This window comes from Zootoca vivipara, chromosome 12, assembly GCF_965207765.1.
Source record: "Zootoca vivipara chromosome 12, rZooViv2.hap1.1, whole genome shotgun sequence".
Taxonomy (NCBI): domain Eukaryota; kingdom Metazoa; phylum Chordata; class Lepidosauria; order Squamata; family Lacertidae; genus Zootoca; species Zootoca vivipara.
The window spans coordinates 32,696,757-32,723,106 of NC_142595.1; positions in this window are offsets into that span (position 1 = coordinate 32,696,757).

The window sequence follows — 26,350 nt, forward strand, 5'->3', positions numbered from 1 at the left end:
CATTGGTGTGGATGGTGCTTTACAAAATATAAGAGAACATGTCCCTGCCTCTGAGGAGCTTACAGGGGAGGAATAGAGGAAGAGGATGGAAATGGAGATGGGGTAAAAATGTGGGAAAGTATGCAGTTATTTCAATTGCACATACTTAGAGTATATTCTTCCCACCATTTATGGAAATTTTGAGGTTATGGGAACTGAGAAGTTATGCTAAAAGTTTTACATACAAGGTCGGAGATCTTTGAGGAGAGATATGAAGGAAGTGCAGGAGTTTGCATCATATAGGTTTTCCGGAAAATAGCTCAACGCCTAAGGAGCAGCAAGTGAGAAAGGGTGGGGTTGTAGGATAGGGTTACCAGATGTCCTCAGTTCCTGGGGACAGTCCCCAGATTCACCAATCTGTCCCCAGACAAAATCTGTCCCCGGAATGTCCCCAGATTTTAATTAATGTCCCCAGATTTATGCCTGGGGACTTCCAGCGAGGCACTATGGCGGGCACCATAGCAGTAAGCAGCACTGGAGGTCCCAGCCACATCAAAGTTCTAGCCAGCCAATCCGACGGTTGTGGGGGGAGTATTTAAACCAAGGCACGAGCCAGAGACCTTACTTCTGGCTTGCTTCCTCGATCAACGCTCGCCTCTTTTTATCCCTAAAGGTAAAGGTAAAGGGACCCCTGACCATTAGGTCCAGTCATGACCGACTCTGGGGTTGCGGCACTCATCTCGCGTTATTGGCCGAGGGAGCCGGCATACAGTTTCCAGGTCATGTGGCCAGCATGACTAAGCCACATCTGGTGAACTAGAGCAGCGCATGGAAACGGCGTTAACCTTCCTGCTGGAGTGGTACCTATTTATCTACTTGCACTTTGAGGTGCTTTCGAACTGCTAGATTGGCAGGAGCTGGGACCGAGCAACGAGAGCTCACCCTGTCGTGGGGATTCAAACTGCCGACCTTCTGATTGGCAAGCCCTAGGCTCAGTGTTTAACCCACAGTGCCACCCACATCCCCTTTTTTTATCACTACTATGTCCTTAAAGCAATGTCACTCTCAAAAAGTGATGTTAACATAAAAAGAGGTTGGAGTTTTAAGTAGTATACTTATGTACAGTTTCTCAAAAGGCAAAGAACCTAGAAGCTGAATTCACTAAGAGATAAATATAAGATCAGGCTTACTGGATCAGGCCAATGGCCTGTCAGATCCAATATCTTGTTCTCATAGTGGCCAAGACTCTCCCCCTCCTGCAGTTTTCAGGTATTCAGAAAGATAACTGCAATATCCCCAAATGTTCCTTCCAACAAGGACAACAATTTAATTGCTGTAAATGACATCAAGGAGTGGCTGTACACGTAAAACGCTTAATAAATACCTTTTGAAATATGATAGCTTCTTCTACCAGACCAAAAGGCATATTACTAAAATGGGGTGTGGGGAATCTGATTTGAGTACCTTATTTGGCATTTTATTAATGTCCCTTGGTAAATTGCGTGTTCCAGGCTGCCTAATAGGCCTAAGACTCCAAGGCACTGAATAGACATCAAAATGCATTGTCACTGCAGAGGTTATACTGTACATAAGTATACTACTTAAAACTGATGTTTCTGATCTTTCATGGAGACATTACTTTTTCCCCATCCAAGGGAATATTCTGAATCGTCTGCTTCTTCCCATTAAATTCTTCCCATTTACCTTCTGGAGTTTCGTAAAGCTCCAGAATTCAATACCCAACTGTAGGGGGAGAGCAGGTCTTAAGGGGACAGATTAAAAACAACAACAGTTTTCCTGTTACTGGTTTGGCCCCACTTAGCATCACTCCTCCTGCTTTCCAATAATGAGGCACTCACTCCCTATTTAATTAGAGACTCCTCAAGTGGAAGCTTGTTGGACTTTCTAGGAACCCCTTTATTAAACATCTGCATAGATGTTATTGCTCACCTGACCAAATACACAACATGGTCTCTGCTTTACTCCCCTAGCCCTAATACATCAGAGATATTTCCTAGCTGAAAAAGTGGTTGAGTAATGGAAGAATAAATATTCTTGTGTTCTGGGTGTTCTGCACTGATCCCTTGATGTACCTTTATATATCCTGCACACATACAAACACAGACACATGCCACAGAATTTCTGACTTATTGACATGGACCACACACTGCACTGCAGCAAATATTGAATTCGGAGGTGGGGCTGGAATCCCAAATGCAAATTCTCAAAAATCCAATTTTTAATGGCTTTGTCCTACCTACTTTGTCTCCTACCTTTGAGTGGGAGAGGTGAAGGAAATGTGTCTTACTAAGGAATCTTATTAGGCCCCTGGCTTTCCCTTAAAAAGAAAAAAGCAAGTAGTTAAAAAAAAGTCTTTGTATGAGAAGGTGTTGGCTGTGACCAAACAAAAACATTCTATAATCTATTACTGTTTCGGACCACCCATGAAGAGGTGTTGAACTATGGGGCAAGATATATTCCTCATCCCATTACCTTCCTGTGTGCTCCACCTTTCCCTCTTTGCAATCTGTTTCCTGGTATTTTCTATTTTGTCCCTATTTTGTTTATGAGGAAAGACAGCAGCTCCGTAGTAGTAGATTGTATGCAGAAGGTCTCAGTGTAGACCAGGGTTTCCCCAACTTGGGTCTCCAGCTATTTTTGCACTACAGTTCCCGTCATCTCTGACCGCTAATCCTACTAGCTATGGATGATGGGAGTTGTAGTGTCAGTGCTTTTTTTTCTGGGGGGACGCAGGGGTACGCATACCCCTAAACATTTTGTGAATCTAAGTTTGGCTTCACTGAGGGGCAATATTTCAATACAGTGGTTCCTCGGGTTACAGATGCTTCAGGTTGCAGGCGCTTCAGGTTACAGACTCAGCTAACCCATAAATAGTACCTCGGGTTAAGAACTTTGCTTCAAGATGAGAACAGAAATCATGCCGCAGCGGCACGTCGGCGGCAGCGGGAGGGCCCATTGGCTAAAGTGCTACCTCAGGTTAAGAACAGACCTCCAGAATGAATTAAGTTCTTAACCCGAGGTATCACTGTATGAGTAGGAAATTATTATTTATACCCTGCCCATCTGGCTGGGTTTCCCCAGCCACTCTGGGTGGCTTCCAACAGAAAAATAGAATACAATCTATTAAACATTAAAAGCCTTCCTAAACAGGGCTGCCTTCAGATGTCTTCTAAAAATCTGGTAGTTGTTTTTCTCTTTGACATCTGATGGGAGGGCGTTCCACAGGACGGGCGCCACTATTGAGAAGGCCCTCTGCCTGGTTCCCTGTAACTTGGCTTCTCGCAACAAGGGAACCGCCAGAAGGCCCTCAGAGCTGGCCCTCAGTGTCGGGCCGAACAATGGGGCTGGAGACACTCCTTCAGGTATACTGGGCTGAGGCCATTTAGGGCTTTAAAGGTCAACACCAACACTTTGAATTGTGCTCAGAAACGTACTGGGATCCAATGTAGGTCTTTCAAGACGGGTGTTATGTGGTCTCGACAGCCACTCCCAGTCACCTTCAAAGGTAGCCTCACGTAGAGCGCATTGCAGTAGTCTAAGCAAGAGATAACTAGAGCATGCACCACTCTGGTGAGACAGTCTGCAGGCAGGTAGGGTCTCAGCCTGCATACCAGATGGAGCTGATAGACAGCTGCCCTGGACACAGAATTGACCTGTGCTTCCATGGACAGCTGTGAATCCAAAATGACTCCCAGGCTGCGCACCTGGTCCTTCAGGGGCACAGTTACCCCATTCAGGACCAGGTAGTCCTCCACACCTGCCCGCCTCCTGTCCCCCACAAACAGTACTTCTGTCTTGTCAGGATTCAACCTCAATCTGTTAGCCACCATCCATCCTCCAACCGCCTCCAGGCACAGGACTTTCACCGCCTTCACTGGTTCTGATTTGAAAGAGAGGTAGAGCTGGGTATCATCCGCATACTGATGAACACCCAGCCGAAATCCCCTGATGATCTCTCCCAGTGGTTGCATGTAGATGTTAAAAAGCACGGGGGAGAGGACAGAATCCTGAGGCACCCCACAAGTGAGAGCCCCGGGGTCTGAACACTCGTCCCCCACCACCACTTTCTGAACACGGCCCCAGGAGGAAGGAGCCTCGGAATCTGCTGCAATCCCCAGCCCTACTTTGAGATGTCAGGGACTGAACCTGGAATCTTTTTCACACAAAACCATTTGCTGTACCATCAGGTATGCCAACTCAGGAAAGCGACTGGGGGAGCCTGATGTTACGCACAACTTTCAGGAGTTGTGCAGCAACTCATCTTCCATGACCTGCAGCTCCTCTGCCTCCTGCCGCCACCATGAGCTGTGGGCTGCTTTCCCTCTGTGGCAGCAGGAGGAGGAGCCACTGTGTTGCTGGCTTGCTCAACAGCGTTGCGTCTGGGCGTCATGCATGTTGTTGTGACGTCACACATGATGCCCAGATAAACATCAAGGGGACCCAGCCCCCTGCTAACTCCCACACTCCCTGACTACTGGCCATTCTGCTTGGACAGATGGGCGTTGGTGTCTGACAACACCCACTCCCCAACTTTGAGGGCCAACGTTTTCCCACGCCTGCTGTATACAGACGAAACTACAAAGAACTGCAAGAAAATTGCCCTAATGATAGCCAAGGTCTGGTCTTGAACATCATTCCTTCTACACAGTCTTTTTGCTACTGAAACAGATCATCATTGCTAGTAAACAAAAATACAGATATTGGGTATTATGAAACCCTGGCCTAAGATTGTTCTATTTATTTGTGCTAGTATATGCTGACTGTTTTTTGCTTTGAAATGACTCACTGAAGGTGTTACTTCACAACTGGTTAGTGCTTGAGGCATAATATTAACACATGCTAATGTATCTATCACTCCTTGTTTTTCATGTACATACTGAAATTACCGCAGTAGCAAAGAGGCTGAAGAAACTGCAGAGGTTATCTAACTAGGCTGTATGTCCCATTTGCTACCATATACTACGGATGGTCAACATGGTGCCTTACAGATGGTCTACAACACCCATCATCCCTGACCAGCAAGACCAATGGCCAGGGATGATGGGAGTTGCAGTCCAAGACATCTGTAGTACTACATAGTCTACAGCTGCCTTGTTCCATAACAGGTTAACTATGGCATATGCAACGAGATTTTGTGGTACTTCTGGGCAGAAGAATGGAACACAGGACTAGTTATGGTATACAGTGGTACCTCTGGTTACGCACTTAATTTGTGCCGGAGGTCCATTCTTAACCTGAAACCGTTCTTAACCTGAGGTACCACTTTAGCTAATGGGGCCCCCCACTACCGCCATGCCACTGCCATGCGATTTCTGTTCTCATCATGAGGTAAAGTTCTTAAACCGAGGTACTACTTCCGGGTTAGCGGAGTCTGTAACCCAAAGTGTTTGTAACCCGAGGTGTTTGTAACCTGAGGTACCACTGTAGTTTATTGGCTGCATTCTGATCTGCTTTTGCACTGCTCCCCTGCTGCCTACTCGGGAGAATAGAGAGAAAGCCACATCAAGGCAAGAATAGGAGTGGTGGACAGCAAATGTTCAGTAATATGCACTAGAAGGTCACTAGCCCATGGTTTGGACTTGATTTGTACCAAAGAAGCTGGCACCGCTAAGCTAGATCCACATTATATACTGTACTCAAATTGGTTTAAAGCCATTCCCTCTTCCTTGGGAACACTGTGAATTGTGGTTCTGTAAGGGGCGCGGGTGGCGCTGTGGGTTAAACCACTGAGCCTAGGGCTTGCCGATCAGATGGTCGGTGGTTCGAATCCCCGCGACAGGGTGAGCTCCCGTTGCTCGGTCCCAGTTTCTGTCAACCTAGCAGTTTGAAAGCACATCAAAGTGCAAGTAGAGAAATAGGTACCGCTACAGCGGGAAGGTAAACAGCATTTCTGTGTGCTGCTCTGGTTCGTCAGAAGCGGCTTTGTCATGCTGGCCACATGACCTGGACGCTGTAGGCCAAAAAGAATTATCAGCCTAAATAAAGCCAGATTATATGCAGTGGTACCTCTAGTTACCAACTTAATTCATTCTGGATGTCCGTTCTTAACCTGAAATTGTTCTTAACTAGAGGCGTGCTTTCACTATTGGGGCTTCTTGCTGTTGCTGCACACGATTTCCATTCTCATCCTGGGGCAAAGTTCTCAACTCGAGGTAACTCTTCCAGGTTAGCGGAGTTTGCAACCTGAAATGTTTGTAACCTGAGGCGTTTGTAACTCGAGGTACCACTGTAACATTAAAAAAGACAATTCTAGTTGTGTAACTGTGAAGAGAAACTATTCATTATCTCTGTAAAAACAGATTCTCAAATTTGCATTTGCCGTAGAGCAAATACAGGGATTGGAAGCAATTGAAACCCTGGAAAAACCCACTGCCAGTCAGTGTAGACAATACTGAGCTGGATGGACGAATGGTATGACTTGGTCCAAGACAGCTTCCTATGTTCCAGTAGCCCTCCAGATGTTGTTGAACTCCAGCACTTACCATCCCCTGTTAGGGATGAAGAAAGCTGGAATCCACAACATCTAGAGGGCTATAGGTTTCCCCATCCGTGTCATATGGTATAGTACATTTGCAACCACTTCCTGTTTATGTGAGAACAAACAATGCTTGGTCTTGCTTTGCTTGGGATGATGAGACATTCAGGGTTAAATAAACATGCTTGGGCAACACCAGTGACTTCATTTCAATTATACTAAGACACGATTTGGCCCTGCTTGCCACCTCCATGATTCACCAAGGGTTTGGTCTCCTCTTGAGTTCCCAGTGTGCAAGGTAAAGGCCACAGGAATCCACACTAAGAATTCTTTCTCTTCCATTCCTTCCTTGCCACTGCCAGCCCCCACGATACCTGGTGTCATTCCTTACCTCCTTTTTTTGTTATTCTTGTAAGCTCAGTGGCTTGTTTGTGCACAGTTCTGAACAATGGAGCCCTTTATTTTAAATCCATAGGTGCAACTCTTTAATCACCACAAAACAATAATGCAGCTAATAGGTAAACCACCTCCATTTGCCATGTAAGGGCACAAAATGGATTATTCAAGGACCTAATTCACCCCCACATCATTAGCATGTGCACGACTGTTAGTAATAATAATAATAATAATAATAATAATAATAATAATAATAATATATTTATACCCCACCCATCTGGCTGGGTTTCCCCAGCCACTCTAGGCAGCTCCCAACAGAATAAAAAAACAATAAAATATCCCTAAACAGGGTTGCCTTCATATGTATTCTAAAAGTCAGATACAGTGGTACCTCGGTTTATGAACACAATTGGTTCTGGAAGTCTGTTCATAAACTGAAGTGTTCATAAACTGAAGTGAACTTTCCCATTGAAAGTAATGGAAAGTGGATTAATCTGTTCCAGACGGCTGCGGAGTACTTAACCTGAAGCGTACTTAACCTGAAGCGAACTTTCCCATTGAAAGTAATGGAAAGTGGATTAATCCGTTCCAGACGGCTGCGGAGTACTTAACCTGAAGCGTACTTAACCTGAAGCGAACTTTCCCATAGAAAGTAATGGAAAGTGGATTAATCCGTTCCAGACGGGTCTGCGGAGTACTCAACCTGAAGCGTACTTAACCCGAAGCATGGGTGTAATTGGTTCCGGAAGTCTCTCAGGGGCACCCCAGCGAGTGGGGGAGCTGCGTGGTCCATGTGGAGGCAAGGCTGGGGCACGCGTCCTTCCACAGTGGGGGCATAGGTTTCCCGGCAGGAGTTGATCGTGCTGAGGATTTGCCAAAAGTGCCTTCCCCCTTGGCACATTTTTTCCATTCGTCCTGATTTCGTACTTCATATACTAAAGTGAAGTGGGCATAAAAATGCACACATTGAGGAAAATAACATGCCGTACAAAACTTTATTACTACAGTCATACCTCGGTTTAAGTACGCCTCGGTTTGAGTATTTTCAGTTTAAGTACTCCACGCTTCAGGTTAAGTACGCTTCAGATTAAGTACAGACTTCCAGAACCAATTGTGTTTTTAAACCAAGGTACCACTGTATACTAGAGAACGTCAATGCAAAATTCAGGGAAGTGTGAATTGTGTAAGCAATCATGGAATCATAGAATCCTAGAGTGGGTAGAGACCCAGGGGATTATCTAGTCCAAGCAGCTGTGCCCAACAGGGATTGGACCTGCAACCTTGGTGTTTTCAGCACCATGCTCTAACCAGCTTAGCATTGTTTCTACCTTTAAATGCAAACTGAATCAATTTTCTCTCCCACCCCTCATTCAAATACACCAGGCATCCCCAAACTTCGGCCCTCCAGATGTTTTGGACTACAATTCCCATCATCCCTGACCACTGGTCCTGTTAGCTAGGGATCATGGGAGTTGTAGGCCAAAACATCTGGAGGGCCGCAGTTTGGGGATGCCTGAAATACACTATGTGTTCTCAGTTAACCTTGAATCACTGGCAGAGGAAGAGGAGTGTGCGGGGAGCCCACCCACTCCAGCAGCAGTGTGCCATTGCGGCTGCCCTCCCGCGGCCAGGACGCACTCCAGCCCCACCCCCGCCTGCTCTCCACCCCCCGGTACCAGAGCATGAAGCTCCGCCACTGCCTTGAATACAGCCAGTTGAAAGTTCAGCCTTCTGAATGTTGTGCCCCCTTGCTTACAATGTTCCCCTTCTGTGAAATACCTGCTAGTGAGTTCTTTATTTGTTGCATCTCATCAGTTGGATTGGCTAACGCTGCACCATTAGTTTCCATTTGCTGTGGCATGGAAACAAACCGTGCAGTGCCTGCCAATTCACATAGCACTCTTGTTGGCCAAGAAAAGCAGTGCAGTCATTAAAATGCTAAAATATTTGGACTCATTTGGATGGCATTTCTAAATCTAATCTATGCCAGAAGCAAAACAAAATACTAATAATTAAAATCAAATAAGATAAAAACACTGCATTGTGAAGCAATTTAAGGCTGAGCAGCAGGCTGAAGTCATGTGTAGCACTTTGTAAATTCTAATCTAGGCATCTCCCTACTTTGTCTGCTGACAAAGCAGTTGTTAAAGGCACTAATTAGGAATTAATTCAAAACTTGAGCTTTGAGGCAGCTTGGATATGAGGTCTTGCAAGCTTCACACCTGAGCCCAATGTCGTGATCCATTGATTCTCAACTGTGTCCCACTAGTAAGGTGGATTTTTTGAAAAAAAATAAGCTACTATGTTGAATTAAGCTATTGCAGACCCTCCAAGTGTTCATATTTTCCAAGGAGAGTCCCAGATTTACAGAAGCCATCCTGGTTGCTTTTCCTTAGGACATCCCTATTTTCATCAGTGAAATGTTGTAGGGTATGGAGTTATTTGACCCCCAAACTATATAACCTTTAGAACAGTGTTTCCCAACCTTGTGCCTCCAGCTGTTTTCGGACTACAATTCCCATCATTCCTGACCACTGGTCTTGCTAGCTAGGGATGATGGGAGTTGTAGTCCCAAAACATCTGGAGGCACAAGGTTGGGAAACACTGCTTTAGAAGAAATCTGAAGGCTGCCCTGTATAGGGAGACTTTTTAATGTTTAATGCTTTATTATATCTTTTATATACGTTGGAATCTGCCCAGAGTGACTTGGGAAACCCAGTATGATGGGTGGGGTAATAAAATAATAATAATAATAATAATAATAATAATAATAATAATAATAATAATAATAGATATAATAATAATAATAATAATAATAATAATAATAATAATAATAATAATAATACATCCCTATATTCATTGGAGAAATGTGGGCGGGTGTGCCATTGTTGTATTATGAGAAAGGAGGCCTCATGAAACATTATCCTCCATTCTGTCTGCCAATATATCAATATATTAATGAGCGCCAGTGTCAATGAGATCATCCTAGGGACGGAATAAGGACATACACATGGTGACATGAGATTCTCTTGTTCAGGCATGCAAGAATCCTAGAAGCATAATCATTTCCCAGAAAGCAATCTGAAAAACTTGGAGGTGAACCTTGAGAGGTAAAAATAACTGAGCTGGGTTCCAGTCTCAATGAGGTTCCCTGCCCATATGATCAAGAAAATACGTGTTTGTGTTTATTAATTTATTAATGTATGAATCAGCTTCCACATGAGTCTCAAGAAGATTTACATAAAAGTTGCTTTGGGCTTGTTTGGAGGTTCTAGCAGGGGAGCACATCTATCGTATACCCTTGTCCGAAGAATGGTACACTCCTTCTATCTGGGATGGTCGTCCTCTTCCACCGAGCGTGCAGCTTCGGGAGGGATGCACATGGAGCGGTGAGGGAGGGAGGGAAAACCCACCTAGCCAACCAGATCAGCCGAATCAACACTGGCTATCAATGGGGTGACAGATGTCGCAGCCAGATCACCCTCACATTAGTTAATAATTTTTGGAAACAGATAGGTATAGAAATATCGAAAAATGTGGGAAGGAAAGTGGAAATATCTAAATTAATAGGTCTAATTAGTCTGGGTAACACCAGATTAAAAACAAAAGAGGAATGTAAATGGGTAAATTTGATGGTAATTGCAGCCAGACAGGTTTTAGCAAGTACCGGTAAGTGAAAAATGCAGAAAAGTTAGAGGTGAACCAATGGAGGGAAAAAATGAATAATATAATAATTTTAGAATATTTAATGGTGAAGATACGCAGAATGAAAGGATTTAAGATCAGTGAGAAAGAGGAGGCCTGGCTAGAGAAGTTATTGAATTATTTGGGTAAGTTTGAACAACTGGGGTAAAAGCTAAATAAACCTTGCAGAATGTGAATATATAAAGAATTGTACTTATGAATGATTTAAATATGTTTTAGCCTACTGTGAATGTACATCCGATGTATCGGCAGCCTGTGGGGTTTCACTGTTGTATGTCTGGGTTGTTGGTGATTGGTATAATATGAAAATAATAATAAAATGAAATAAAATAAACACCAGCAGCACACACAAAAAGTTGCTTTGGGTTGTCCTGGGCAAAATAACATTTAAAGAAAATGAAAAAGAAAAGAAAAGAAAAGAGGAGGAAGAAGCAGAAGAAGGAGGAGGAGGAGGAGGAGGAGGAGGAGGAGGAGGAGGAGGAGGAGGAGGAGGAGGAGGAGGGGAAAAATAGCTTTAAAAACACTACAAGGACAACAATTTAAAATAGGTGTTTATTTTGTATTGTTTTTGAACCTAAGTCAGAGACATTTTCATCCTGTTGAAGAAACTTGTCTAACCAAAAATGTCTTCAATTGTTTTAGGAAAGTACAAATATCAGGCACCTATTGTATCTCAGCTGGGCTACTCTTCCATATAACAGGTACAGTTACACTGAAAAGTTTGATCTGAGTTATTGTGGGATGGGGCTTCTGATATTTTGGGGCTCTCCTCTAGAGTGCACTGCTCTTCATGCAATGACATGAAGTCAAGCCCACTTCCAGAAATACAGTGGGATACAATGCAAGGTTGCTGATCATTTCTGTGTTATTTGCTTCCAGGAAAAACCAAGTCAAATATAATGTAGAAATTAGTATGAGAATGTCGGCCAAATGGAATAAAATACAGTGTGAATGCAGCCTTTGTGTCCAATTTTAATCCTGCAAAAAACTGTGGTACAGATATCATAAAGAAGGGAAACACTGTACCTTATTAGCAGAGCACTTGTTTTTCATGCAAAAAGTCCCAGGCATCTACAGAATCACTACAGAATTACTGGAGACAGGAAATAAATGAAATAAATGAATACATCATGAACTGAAGCTGTGGCCAAATACTCCCCGCCCCTGTGAAAGAGGAAGTAGGGGGATATTTGTGACTTCTACTGATGGATAGACAAATTCAAAGCACCTGTGAATTGTGGGCTTACTTTGAAAATCAGATGACTAATCATTGGGTATACCGTGTGTGTGTGTGTGTGTGTGTGTGAGAGAGAGAGAGAGAGAGAGAGAGAGAGAGAGAGAGAGAGAGAGAGAGAGAGAGAGAGAGAGAGAGAGAGATTTGGCACTGCTTCAAGAAGTGACATTGCTACACTTAGCAGGTCTGACAACGGTCTCTTTGAAATTTGAGATGGGAAACCCTATGGGAATGATGCTCTGCCATGTTGTTCCCATGGGACATTCTTAGGAAGATCTCTCCGCCCCAATTGGCCAATCTTTGGTTTGATCCTTGGTTTGAGATAAGGATGTTACAATTAAACAAAGATGTCTGTCTTTTTCATCTGTGAAATCTAGGAGGGTGCATATATGCAAAGAAGAAGAAGCTCAATAATAATTCAGGATGCAGATAAATAATTAAAGTGATGACATACAGTATCTAAGCTTCATATCTACATATATTAACCCATCAATGGCCTTCCTTCATATATACCCATCTTGGGAGGTGAAGGAACACGAGCGCCAACAGTCTTAGTTAGTTTCAATCCCAATATCTGCAGTTTGAATTATCAGGGAGTTGTTGTTGTTTTGTTGTTGTTTAGTCGTTTAGTCGTTCAGTCGTATCCGACTCTTCATGACCCCATGGGACCAGAACATGCCAGGCACTCCTGTCTTCCATTGCCTCCCGCAGTTTGGTCAGACTCATGTTGGTCGCTTCGAGAACACTATCGAACCATCTCGTCCTCTGTTGTCCCCTTCTCCTTGTGCCCACCATCTTTCTCAACATCAGGGTCTTTTCCAGGGAGTCTTCTCTTCTCATGAGGTGGCCAAAGTATTGGAGCCTCAGCTTCACAATCTGTCCTTCCAGTGAGCACTCAGGGCTGATTTCCTTCAGGATGAATAGGTTTGATCTTCTAGCAGTCCATGGGACTCTCAAGAGTCTCCTCCAGCTTTTCTTCCCAGAAGCAGGCGTCTTTTAATTTTGTGACTGCTGCCACCATCTGCAGTGATCATGGAACCCAAGAAAGTAAAATCTCTCATTGCCTCCATTTCTTCCCCTTCTATTTGCCAGGAGGTGATGGCACCAGTGCCCATGATCTTAGAATCATAGAGTTGGAAGATACCACAAGGGTCATCCAGTCCAACCCCCTGCCAAGCAGGAAACACCATCAAAGCATTCTTGACATATGGCTGTCAAGCCTCTGCTTAAAGACCCCCAAAGATCGAGACTCCACCACACTTCTTGGCAGCAAATTCCACTGTCGAACAGCTCTTACTGTCAGGAAGTTCTTCCTAATGTTTAGGTGGAATCTTCTTTCTTGTAGTTTGAATCCATTGCTCCGTGTCCACTTCTCTGGAGCAGCAGAAAACAACCTTTCTCACTCCTCTATATGACATCCTTTTATATATTTGAACATGGCTATCATATCACCCCTTAACCTTCTCTTCTCCAGGCTAAACATACCCAGCTCCCTAAGCCGTTCCTCATAAGGCATTGTTTCCAGGCCTTTGACCATTTTGGTTGCCCTCCTCTGGACACGTTCCAGCTTGTCAGTATCCTTCTTGAACTGTGGTGCCCAGAATCTTAGGGTTTTTTTTATGTTGAGCTTTAGACCATATTTTGCACTCTCCTCTTTCACGCTCATTAAAAGATCAGGGAGTAAGGGATGTTGAAAACTTCTGTGTAGCACACCAGAGAGTGGCTGCAGTCAGAATTGTCAAAAGCAGGCTAGATTGCTCAATGGTCTGATTCAGTATGACACTACTTCATATGTTTAGATAAGAAAAGAAGTTTCATGTAGACTTAGTAAATTAATTAGAAGAGGCAGGACTCCAAGTGGAATGGGAAGTTGTCACATACCTTGTCACACCATACTGTAGGTCCATTTAGATCAGCTCTATCTATACTGGCTGACTCACTATCTGGGTTGCTCCCAACACTTCCTGGAGATGCTTGCTTGAGGTTGAACCTGGGACCTTTTGCATGGAAAAGATGTGCTCTGCTCCAGAGCTACATCTCCTTGCCAGTTTTCTACAAGGGGAATTTAAAGCAGGAATCAGGAACTGAACTGGAGGTCACTGGACAAACTGAGCCACTGTCTGGCTCCCAAACTGAATGCTTAAAGGCCAAGAGAATTGTGACTGATTGCCTTCTATGGCCATAGGATTTGACATCAGAGTATTTGGAGGAGCCATCATCGAGCCTCCATCCTCCTCCATTTTCTTCTCATATTAGTCCTTCTGATGAAACTTTTTTACCATCCTGCAATCTCTGGGTTACAACAGAAAAGAGTATGAGGAAGAATTCCCCTGTCTTAGTGCAGTAGCAGTGACCCTTTCCCGAATGTCACTGTGTTGAAATGTACCGACACAGCTAAGCTTATTGTCGCCAGAGCACCTCCTGATCCTTAAATGGCACCCACTGTCATGTCATGTTTAATTATCATTAATTAAAACTGATTGTAGAGGGCTGTGCGGGGAAGGTGGAAAGATACATCGCAAAAGGGAGAGAAAGAGGAGGCAGCAAATGCCACAGGGAAGGGATTTTGCAATGGGACATTGCAATCAAAGCTTAGCTAAAGTTCCAGAAGTTGGAACCCCAAGGAACGAACTGTGCTATTAGAAACAATTAATTCAAGGAAATAGCCATTGCCTTTCCCACTCTGAATTTTACTACACAGGCATCACCTGTAATAATGTGCTCCAGCTCCCACCACCCATGACCATTAGGTTTGCTGGCTGACTTCACACTCCAACACCATCACCTTTCACTGGTATGAGCCCTTACCCTCCATCTTGGAGCTCTCCCCCAGCCACAACCCCTCTGCAGCTACACCCCTCCCTCCAGGCCACACTCATCAGCTCTACCTCATCACACACACACAGAGAGAGAGATGATTCATAAATAATAATAATACCCTTGAAAATTTTTGGCTGGTTGGGATAAATGTTGTCAGGGCAAAAACTGAGGGTATGGTTGGTACAGCTAATATTCCATGGAGGACTGACTTCCTTCACCTCTTAGACCAGGCATCCCCAAACTTCAGCCTCCAGATGTTTTGGACTACAATTCCCATCATCCCTGACCACTGGTCCTCTTAGCTAGGGATCATGGGAGTTGTAGGCCAAAACATCTGGAGAGCCGCAGTTTGGGGATGCCTGTCTTAGACATATCCTTTCTGCGTGTGTCTTTGCAGCATCTTAATTTTTACCTGTCAGCAGGTCCAGCCATACCATTCGGCATAGTGATGCAACCACCTAAGGCAGTAGATTCTGGGAGGCAGCAGTGACAACCCCTTGCCTTTTTCTTCTAAGCCCCCTGGCCATTCCTTCAGTTGTATGACAGTGTTGTAATGTTCCATTCCACCTTAAGAGAGAGGGGGGGGGTCATGTGACTATGGGTCAGTTGTTGTCGGTTATTCCTGTCAGAAGTGAAGTCTGTGTGTGCCTCTGATAACTTCTATGAAGAAGTCAGTTCTTTTGCTGTTTGTTAAATAAATGTTTTGTTTTAACCATTCATGCCAGCCTCTGTAGTGCCACTTCAGCTGCTAGCTACTCCAGGGTGGTGAGAGAGCTAACTGTGGGGAAGTCAGTTGCTCTAGTCTCCCTAAAATATCTATAACAGACAGATCTATGGATGTCACATAGCTTGTCCTATCCTGGCCTCTACCTAAACTGGCCTGCTGTCTCAGGTGCAGTGGTGGAATATGGTGCCCTGTCTTGAGCAAGCTTCTGTGTGCAGAAGAGGGAGGCCTTTGCCCAAGGCCAGAAAATGCCTTGAAGACATAGAGGAGAAAAAACATTTTGGGTCTTGTAGCTCTTAGTTTCCATTCCTTTCCAAGTCTTATCCAGGAGAAGCTCAATAGCACCCCCTGTTATATTTATACATTTTGTTTTCACTTGATAAACTGGGGGTCATTTGCACCCCACTTATTACAGTTAGCCCTCACCCAATAAAACTGCCCCCCAAAGATGTAATCACAAAGTGTCTCACCCTGCACTAACCCTGATACAGCTATGAAAGATGGACCGAGTGACCTTGCAGGAACCTTCCCTGCCCTCAGTAATGCGTTTGTGCAATTGGCCTCTTGTTAGTGTGTCTCAGAGATAATAACCCTCCCTAACACTCTAGCGTTACACGGATGTCATCAAGATAATTTTCATTAGCACCTGCCAAGTTACGAGTGACACAGGAGTGAAGGGCGTCCATGAGACGCCTGCAAGGAAATTAATTTCTGCTTAATATGGGGCCCGGCAGGTATGTGGGTGATGAGGCCTCTCTCTATCCAGCCACAGGGCAAGGAGGAGAAAGAGGTAAAACTGGAAGGCTAATGAGCCATTTCAAATTTAAAGCAAATTGAAGTCGGGAGGGTGTTGCAATTGACACAGGAAGGGCACCGGAAACCTCAGTGGAGAACGCTGCAAGTTGTACTTTTTCATGCTCTGGTGCTATTTAGTTTCTCTCACCCAAAGTTTCATTGTTTATTGACCAGATGCAAATGTGCAAAAAGGAGGCAATTTTATTGTTCACTTTAGATTATATTGTTGATAGCACTTCATTAGAGCATGTTTGCAGCACTAGTAAACACTTTTTAAATATATGAGAGGCTGCACCTACTAGCAAATTAAGAACCACCTTCTACTGCTGCATGAACTGCCCAGAGACAAAGGATAGGGCCTTCTTGAAGTGGGGCCTAGGGAGTAGAATGCCCCCTTTCCTGAGACTCCTATGTCCTACACCAGTGGGAAAGCTTTGGCCCTCCATACATTTTTGGACTACAAGTCGCATTAGCCTTGACCATCGACCATGCTGATTGGGGCTGATGGGAGTTATAGTCCAACAACATCTGGAGGGGCATATATTCCCTACACCTGTCCTTAAAAGAAATGCACCTCAGGCATTCCAATGCTCTGTAAAGATCACTTTATTTCACCAGGCCTTTGTGTTGATTTGTTGGTTTATCACTTTTGTATTTATTTATTTTTAATTTGAGGCTATTTTTCTGCTGCTCTGTGCTAACACACACACACACACAATTTTAGTTGGGAATTTTACCTCCAGTCCTATTGGGAGTTATGGAGGATTGAACCTGTGACTGTTTCACAGCTGTCAAATTTTCCATTTTCTCACGAGGAAGCCTATTCAGCATAAGGGAATTTCCCTTAAAAAAAAGGGAGAACTTGACAGCTATGGACTGTTTGCATGCAAAACATGTGTTCTCCATTGGCCTAAAACCTTTCATTGTGCAAGCTGTAATGAGATTTTGGTTGAATCAAATGGGGTTTGGGTCTCCTCTGCTTTCTTTCCAAGGAAACCAAATTTAAGGTATGCGTGTAACTTATTGCAGCAGCAATAGTGGCAAGGAATAGGGAAGGCAGTTACAAATTGCACACACCTGAGTCCTGTCACCAATGCACCTGCTCCTTGCTGTAGCTGCCTGCTTATAGTCTTTGAGTTAGCAAACAGCCAGGGAAGCAAGGAGAAGGACTTCTGCTCAGTCCCTGGGCTATGGTGTGGATTTTAGGGTGCCTCCAGACCATCACTGTTTTGTGGGAGGGAGTAAAGTGCGCATAGCAGGAATTTAGATTTGCACAATGTGGATTAAAGCACTCTGTTGCAAAAGCACAAGAAACACATTTTTTTGTGGTTAGCAAAATGTAATGCGGAAATACATTGAAAAGTGTAGGAAGAATGAATGATTAACAGGAACCATCCCACAAGCAAATGAGAAAGAATGAAGGAGGACAGTGATCATTGTCATAGAACAATTCCAAAAACAAATCAGGCTAACCTGTATCTAAGATTTGTGCAAGCAAATCGGGATGAATGCTCAATAAACCAGTCATCTAGAGCTGTCCCTTCTTAGCAGGAGTGAACAAATGGACAGCAGCAACAGTAGCAAGGAATAGGGAAGGCAGTTAAGAATTGCCAAAGGGGGGAAGAGGAGCTCACTAAAGTCACCTTTCCAGGGACCCCTAACAATCTTGGAGACAGCAGTGTTGGTGGGCATAAACTCTGTAAACTTCTTCAATCTACTATTTACTGTCTCATGGTGATTAATAAGCCTGAGTTTTGATGATGCAACTATCCCTTCCTCACTGTATATTAATAATGCAGGAACGTTAGAAGGGAACATGATGCTCATGATTGACTCCAGTTTCATCTCATAAAGGGAAGATTTAAGTAAACACAGAAAGAATCTGGGTTACACAGTCGGCCTAAAGCAAGGTTGGGGAAAGTCCCTTCCGGCATAGCAGGAGGGGAGGTTGCGGGCACCCACGAGCCCTTCACATGCTGAGGGTATGGCTGCCATCCCCTTCAGCCATTGGCTGTGCCCTAGGCGCGGCGCTCCCCGGCGTGTCTAATCCGGATGTCCGGGGGGGTGGGCGTGGCTCACCAACTTAAGTGAGTGTGCGGCTGGGGCTCAGTCTCTTGGTATCCTGCCCCCAGCCGCTTTGGTTTTTCCGCCCACCCTCCCTTTTTCTCTCTTTTTGACATTGCTATGGACCTTGGTTGGTCGCCGTTGAGGAGCCTGGTAGGAATTTTCCCACTTGGCAAATTGGCTCTGGCCTGGTGGTGTTCGCCTACCTCGTAGCAACTTGTCACAACTTTGGTTCTGGCAGTTAGGCATTGGATTATCTTTGAAAGGTTACAGGTGGAGGGGGGAGGTTGCTGCCATCACCTTCCCCAAAATGCTGAAGGGTACTCCCATAAGGAGTCCGGGGGTGTGGCCATGTCCGAAGTCGTGGTAGGTGAGGGCCCAAGGCACGCCCCCTATCAGTGGCCCCAGGGTGAGTTCCTAGTTGATCTGCATCGCAGGGCTCACCCAACGGTGGTTAACTCTTCACAGAGTGCCAGCACAACGGGCAGGTGTCGGATATAGTCAGTTAGATCCAATGCCTAAGCCAATACCTCTCTACATCCATGATCAATAAAGTTGTGGCCTTTTATGCCCATTAACCTTATTCAACGTGTCCTGTGTCTTTATTTACTCCTGGAGGGATCTGGGTATCGCCACACAACCTCCAAACTGTAAAGTGGATCTGGTCCATGGGGCTTCCCCATTGAATCCACAGATTCCTGTTCCTACATCTCCCTGCTTCCCATGCAGTAATTAGTTTTGAAACCAGTGCTAAATCTTTATATTTCTGAACCATGAAACTGGAAACTTACATATTCCATTCCTCTTGAAGTTTTTGTGTGAGAGAGAACCGGGGACGCAGACTCGTTTGCTAGCCAGATTAAGTTAAACTGTGTCAAGGGGAACATTGGTCGTAGCCAGAATTAGTCATATTCAGAGTAAATCCATTGAGGTTAATGGAAATGCCTGACTTAGATCCATTCATTTCCGTAGGTCTACTCTGAGCTTAACTTAGATGCAATATGATATTTCCAAGAAGCTCAGAACAGTGGATTCAGATTCCCATGGGTGTGAAAATTATTCTTGCAACATCAGAATCCATGGATCTCTTCCCATGAAAAGTAACCCCCATGGGATTTTCACAAGCCAAATCATGAAGAATTCTGTTATAACTTGTGATGAAACAAGCCTTGTAGGTGTTATCATTCCCTCCACCAACCATTCATCTGAGTTGCCAATTTCGCCAGCCCCACATATCATCAAGGCGTTGACATCTTCAAAGGCAGCTTTAAAGGGTAGGGGTAGGGGTAAGTATGGTGTGGGAAGAGAGGTACACAGCACAGGCAGTTAGTGACTGTGCCATATGCCAGCCTCTCCTCCAACCTGGGGAATTGTGGTTGTCATATCAGCCAGCCCTTAGGTTTGTGGCAGCTGCTGTTGAATGCCAGGTCGGCCCAGAATATAATCTCCCTCATCCATGATCTGATTGTGGATGAAGAGGCTGAAACCTGGGTGGGTGAACAGGGTGGGCTGAATGAGAGCCAACAAACTGAAACTGAATTCTGATAAGACTGAGACACTGTTAGTGGGTGGTTCCTAGACCAGATGGGTGGGAGATCGCCTGCTCTTGATGGGGTTACACTTCACCTGAAGGAGCAGGTTCATAGCTTGAGGGCACTCCTGGATCCTTTGCTGCCGCTCGAGGCTCAGGTGGCCTCAGTGGCCCGGAGTGCCTTCCATCAGCTTCGGCTGGTGACCCAGCTATGCCCCTCTCTGGTCAGAGATAGCCTAACTATTGTTGTGTATGCTCTGATAACTTCAAGGTTAGATTACTGCATTATGTTATACATAGGGCTGCCTCGGAAGATGGTTCGGAAACTTCACTAGTGCAGAATTCAGCAGCAAGGTTGCTCACCAGAGCAAGATGGTTTGAGCATATTACACTGATCCTGGTCCAAATGCCCTGGCTACCAATCAGTTTCCAGGCCCATTTCAAAATTCTGGTTTTGACCTTTAAAGCCTTAAACAGCTCAGGACTGCAATACCTCAAGGACCACAGGGGCGTCTTAGCCATAGAGGCTACTGGTGAAAGGTGCCACGGCGCAAAGTTCTGGAGGGCGCTTCCGCCATGCCGTGCCATGCCCGGAGCCTCCTCCCTGCTGGAGGAGCCGCCCTCACCCGCCTCTTCTTGGGCTGTGGGCGCCATTGCGGGGAAGCCGGCCACGAGCCTCCTGTCGGCATGGCAGCCAGGGCTCCCTGGACGGCAGCACCACACAGCCGCTTCGACCAAGCAGGCGGAGGCGGAGGTGGAGGACAGCTGGCAGCATCCCCACCTGTCAGGCCGCCCCACTCCGGTGGCTCGCTGCTCTTGGTCCTCCCCGGCGGAGTGCGAGTCTGGTGTCGCCGTAGCTGGTCCTGCCCACGGTGGGCTAGAAGCAGAAGGCATGGCATGACGTCATGGGGGGGGAGCGGTGCCTCGGAGGAGCTGAAGCAGCAGCTGCTGATCAGCCAGTTCGCGGTGGCCACCGACTGTGCCGTTGACCAAGCCCGGCAGCTCCTGCAGGCCGCCCACTGGCAGTACAAGGTGAGCTGCCTCTCAACAACTCTGGAAAAGGGAGTCTCCATCCTTCCGGAGGAGACGCCCTGCAGCTGCTGCTGCCGAGAGGGAAACATGGGGGTGGGGGGCACCCGAGGGATCCCTGCACCAGAGTGCCAGATAAGCTTAAGACGGCCCCGAAGGACCACCTCTTTCCATATGAACCCACCGGGACACTGAGATCATCTTCTGAGGCCCTTCTCCTTGTGCCTTCTCCTCGAGAGATCCGGAGGGTGGCAACACAAGAATGGGCCTTCTCTGAATAATGCCATCCCAGTGAGAGAGGGAGGGTGGAATCCATACTGGGGCCAGAGTTTAAGGGAAAGGAAAATTGTGAAAGGGCTAAAAAGTGGAAAAGCAGTTGGGTGGTGTTTTGTAACATTTAAAGAATTGGGGAGGCAGCAGGGTCTTCCTTGGTCATCCATCACCAAGGAAGAAGGGTGGATAGGAAGGGACAGGGTGGGAGTGGGAGTGGGGTGAGGAGTAAAAATGGATGTTACTTTTTGATTGCTTTATAGATGGTCCAAAACTGGAATGACCTATGGAACTCACTGAAAAATCTGGGAGACCCTTAATCCAGAGGAAGAGGGGCTGACTTAGTTTTAAGTGATTAAATGTTATTATGTTAGAAAAAAATTAATTTTATAATCATGGAAAGTTTTTGGTAATACATTTTAGGCTAAGGGGAGAAATAAAAGATAGAGGATGGGGAAATAATTTTCGATTTGGAGTAATTGATTAATTATTGGTGGAGGATAGTGGATGTTTTATAGAACAGAATAGTTGATGATAATGATAAAATGTGTTAGAACGATTTAAGATATAAAATGAAAATTGCTTAATTGAGATTCTAAAATGGACCCAGTTTTTTTTTGGGGGGGGGGGAATTGAGGAAGTCAACAATGTTAAGTAAAAATATGTAAGAACCGCTATGTTTTTCTTTTTTATGTTTTATTTTTGTTTTATGTCTTTTGTGATTTTATTTCTGTGAATATTGAAAAATGAATAAAAATTATTTGAAAAAAAGAAAGAATGGCTTCTTCCTTCTCTGCAGTGGCTCCCCATCTGTGGAAAGCTCTCGCAAGCGCCTGGCACCTTCATTATATACCTTTAGGCTCCAGGCAAAAACGTTCCTTTCTATCCAGGCCTTTGGTTAATTTGATTGACATCCTATTCCCTTTTAAAATGTGGGCTTTGGGGGGGGGGTTATTGGTTTGTTGTTTTTATATTGATTGTGCATTTTGTGGTTTTATATTTTGATTTTATTCTGTGAACCGCCCAGAGACCTCCATAATAGTTTTTCCACGCTCCATTGACAGCTGATTAAGCTGCTCTCCATGAAGCTGATAAAAGAGACACACCTCAGTTCACCCACAACAGCAGCAAAAAGATATCAGAGCCACACCTGATAACACAGCTCCCATCCAACCGGTACCACAGGCCCTGGAAGCCTAGAGCTTTAAGGACTGCTGGTATCAGCAAGCTATCACTACAGCACTCAACTGAAGTGGGTGGGCCACATGATCCAGAAATGATGCCTGGGAATATGCAATCAGGAGTGCCTTCTTCAGGCACATGGCAATGGACTAGGGTAGATGTGAAGAAGTTGATGGGCCCTTTAGATCATTGCATGGTTTCCAAGAGCAGGCGGAGTGCAGGAATGCTCGATGCATATGCTTTTCACCGAGGAGAAGATGTTAAACATCGGCAGACATGGTTAGTGTCAACAATGCACGTCCTCATTCACATTTGAGAGCTCCACAAGATCTCACAGAGACCTCTAGAGGCCAAAATGAATTATTGTGAAAATAAGAAATATTTGGTGGCTTCTTGTTGTTTTGCTAAATGTTGTTCTTGTTTAGGGTGCCATACTACCAAAGACCATCCCTGGGTGTGATTATCACTTTTGGAATCCATACCCCCCTGCCCCCTGTCTTGCTATCTAAAATAAATGTGTCTTCTATGTTCAGTGGGGATATACCCTGGGAAGGCTTGCTTTACCTTCTGGGAATTTGGACACTGATATGAACCCTGGCACTTGACATTGTCAAGGGGACGCGGGTGGCGCAGGGGACACAAGTGGCGCTGTGAGTTAAACTACAGAGCCTAGGGCTTGCCAATCAGAAGGTCGGCGGTTCGAATCCCCACGATGGGGTGAGCTCCCGTTGCTTGGTCCAGCTCCTGCCAACCTAGCAGTTTGAAAGCACGTCAAAGTGCAAGTAGATAAACAGGTACCGCTACAGCGGGAAGGTAAACGGCGTTTCCGTGCGCTGCTCTGGTTCTCCAGAAGTGGCTTAATCGTGCTGGCCACATGACCTGGAAGCTGTACGCCGGCTCCCTCGGCCAATAACGCGAGATGAGCGCCGCAACCCCAGAGTCGGTCATGACTGGACCTAATGGTCAGGGGTCCCTTTACCTTACTTGACATTGTCCTCTTATGTGTACCATGTTCTCTTTTGCCTTTTTAGAGAAACATCATTTGATAGCAATCAGTGTTGAAAATTGATTTTGAAATTTGCCATTTAGAAATTTTAGATTCATATATATATATATATATATATATATATATATATATATATATATGTTCCAATCTTGTTTCCACTCTAGTCTTAGATGCTTGGATATTCACAAGCTGCAAGATACCAACACCTGTTCACGTTACCTTAGAAAATGGGCCATGTGAGGGAACTGATTGATCATGGCTGATGTATGGAGAAAGGATGGACATTAATGTGTCAAATTCTTCAAATGCCGTGTCATATAATCCCACCTTTTCCATGCTCTGCTTCCTGAATTTCTAAAGCTCCAAACATTCACTCAGGAGCTTCTTGTGAGGACATGCCTTCAGTCTATTATTGTCTCTTTGACTGATGTCAAAGAGGTGTGTGTTGCTCTGATCCTGTCACCTTGATGTCAAATATCTCCTTTCTGAATAGAGACAATAGACCCATTGAAAACTTTCTGCCCTAACTCGTTCCTTTGCGTAGGTGGCATAATTTAACCCTTTTGGTGTGTGTAGGCAAGAGAATAAAAAATTAGCTTCTGTGTGATTGAATTTGATGTGGGCTGATTTACTGGTAGGATAAGTGAGTCAGTAATGGGATTTCTCATGGCGGGGTGGATGTAAAATACCAGTTTGCTTCTTTTTTTAAGGGTGCAATCAAATAGCAACTTCTCTCCCTATATGCTGTTGTAGGATGCCCTGTAAATTCCAGAACATTTTGTTCCCCACCACCACATCAGTAATGGGCTGGGACCAGATACAGCCTTCAAATCAAATCATTGTTTTGAAAAGTTCATGAAGTGATTTCTCACTGGTCCAGGGTAGCAATTCGCCAACAGGGTGCTGCAAAAGGGCTTTAGGTCTGCTTTGAAAAACTAAGGCACCCTGCAGTGATGCTGTCAGAGCAGGATTTTGGGCAGAAGTTCAGGACACCATTCAACAAAATAGGCAAGAGGACCCCCAAATGCGGCAGGACTGTCTTACCATATTTTGAAGCATTAGCTATTACAATCCAAGGGGATTGATTGACAGGATTCCTGAATGAGTATTACACCCAGAGCCAAAAATTCCCTAAGTGCACCACTGACAACATGTTGCATTCATCTACCATAGGGCTGCCATATATCCTGGGTTTGCCCATCGAAAATAGTGTCCGGTGTAATTTCTGAAAAGTGGGGAAATGTCCTGGAAAGCCAGAGCATATATATGACTGCAATGTGTAGTCAGTGGTTTTTAGTTGGGTTTTTTCGGGGGGGGGGGTTGGAGATTTTGCAAAACTATCAAACAAACAAACAAACCCTCTACAAGCTACAGAACCAGGTTATATAATGCCCTGTTCTTTATAATCAGTCTTTCCCTGTGAGCATGAGCTTTATGTAAAGACCATGCTAGAGGTGTATCATAGAAATGTTTATTTTTGTTCATTTATTAATTAAATTATATCCCACTCTTCCTCAGATGACAAACTTCAAAAAGTTAAAACAATACAATTTAAAATAGAATAAAATAAAAACCCATTTGCAAACGAACCAAAAACATTTTAAAACAATTTCGAAACATTTAAAAACAATGTAAAACATTTAAAAACAAAACATTTCAAACAATCAAATACTTCACAGTTACTCATTTCAAGGTTTCCATGTACAGTATCTTAAGAGCATAAAATATGAAATGAGATATGTAATTAAATACTTATTTAAATGTGCAGATGTGCATTTTATCTTACTATTCACATGTCTAAATGTATTTTATCCTAAACTATTTTTTCCTCAACTAGAAAAGTATATCAAAATGCATTAAATGTATTGCAAAATCTGGAGAAAATTGTATGGGAGATGAAGTTCAGGTTAGTTGGCATCAATATTTGTTCAAATTACATTCGTCAAACAGGTAGGTAGCTGTGTTTATCTGCCATAGTCAAAACAAGATAAAAAAATTCCTTCCAGTAGCACCTTAGAGACCAACTAAGTTTGTCATTGGTGTGAGCTTTCGTGTGCATGCACACTTCTTCAGATACACGGCCATGCACACAAAAGCTCACACCAATGACAAACTTAGTTGGTCTCTAAGGTGCTACTGGAAGGAATTTTTTTTAATTCGTCAAACAGTTTAACAGGCTCCCAAGGTTACTTAGGAAAAGTTAAAATTACTCCTTTTTGTAATGTACCTTGAAAACTCAATGGATATCATTAACAACATTATAATCATCAACACCAATTAAAAGGAAAAAATGTTATTATGATTAAACAAAGAAATGGGGAAAAAAAATCTTCTGTATGGTTGGGAGGGAGCTCTAAGGTTATCAAGTTTAACCACTGTGCTGCCTTTGCATTACCTACAGGGCAGGCAATAACATCCTGACACACCTAGAATCCTCCAATTTTGACCTCAGGGCCTCACCTTTCATCACATTAAGGTCAGCTAAAGGGCAGTGAAGTTTAAATTGTATTTCCTGATGTTGGAGAGTGTAAACAAGTCTCCTGATTGTCAAAAGTCTCCTGGATGATCTGATCACGCTGCTATGATCACTCACAGTGGTGCCTCCAACCTATGAAGGGAAAGGATTGGGGCCGAAAGACCAAGAGAACGTGTTGCTACATTGAGCCTAAGTTATAACTGAGCACAAAATGCCAGATCATAGTCTACAGCAGGCATCCCCAAACTCAGCCCTCCAGATGTTTTGGGACAACAACTCCCATCATCCCTAGCTAACAGGACCAGTGGTCAGGGATGATGGGAATTGTAGTCCCAAAACATCTGGAGGGGCAAGTTTGGGGGTGCCTGGTCTACAGTATATATTACAGTGATACCTCGGGTTGCGAACGCTTTGGGTTACAAATACATTGAGTTACAGTCTCCGCTAACCTGGAAGTAGTACCTTGGGTTGAGAACTTTGCCCCAGGATGAGAACAGAAATTGTGTGGCAGCAGCGGGAGGCCCCATTAGTGAAAGCGCGCCTCAGGTTAAGAACGGTTTGGGGTTAAGAACGGACCTCTGGAACGAATTACGTTTGTGACCCGAGGTACCCCTGTAATTCCTAATACAGTCCTTTTCTTATT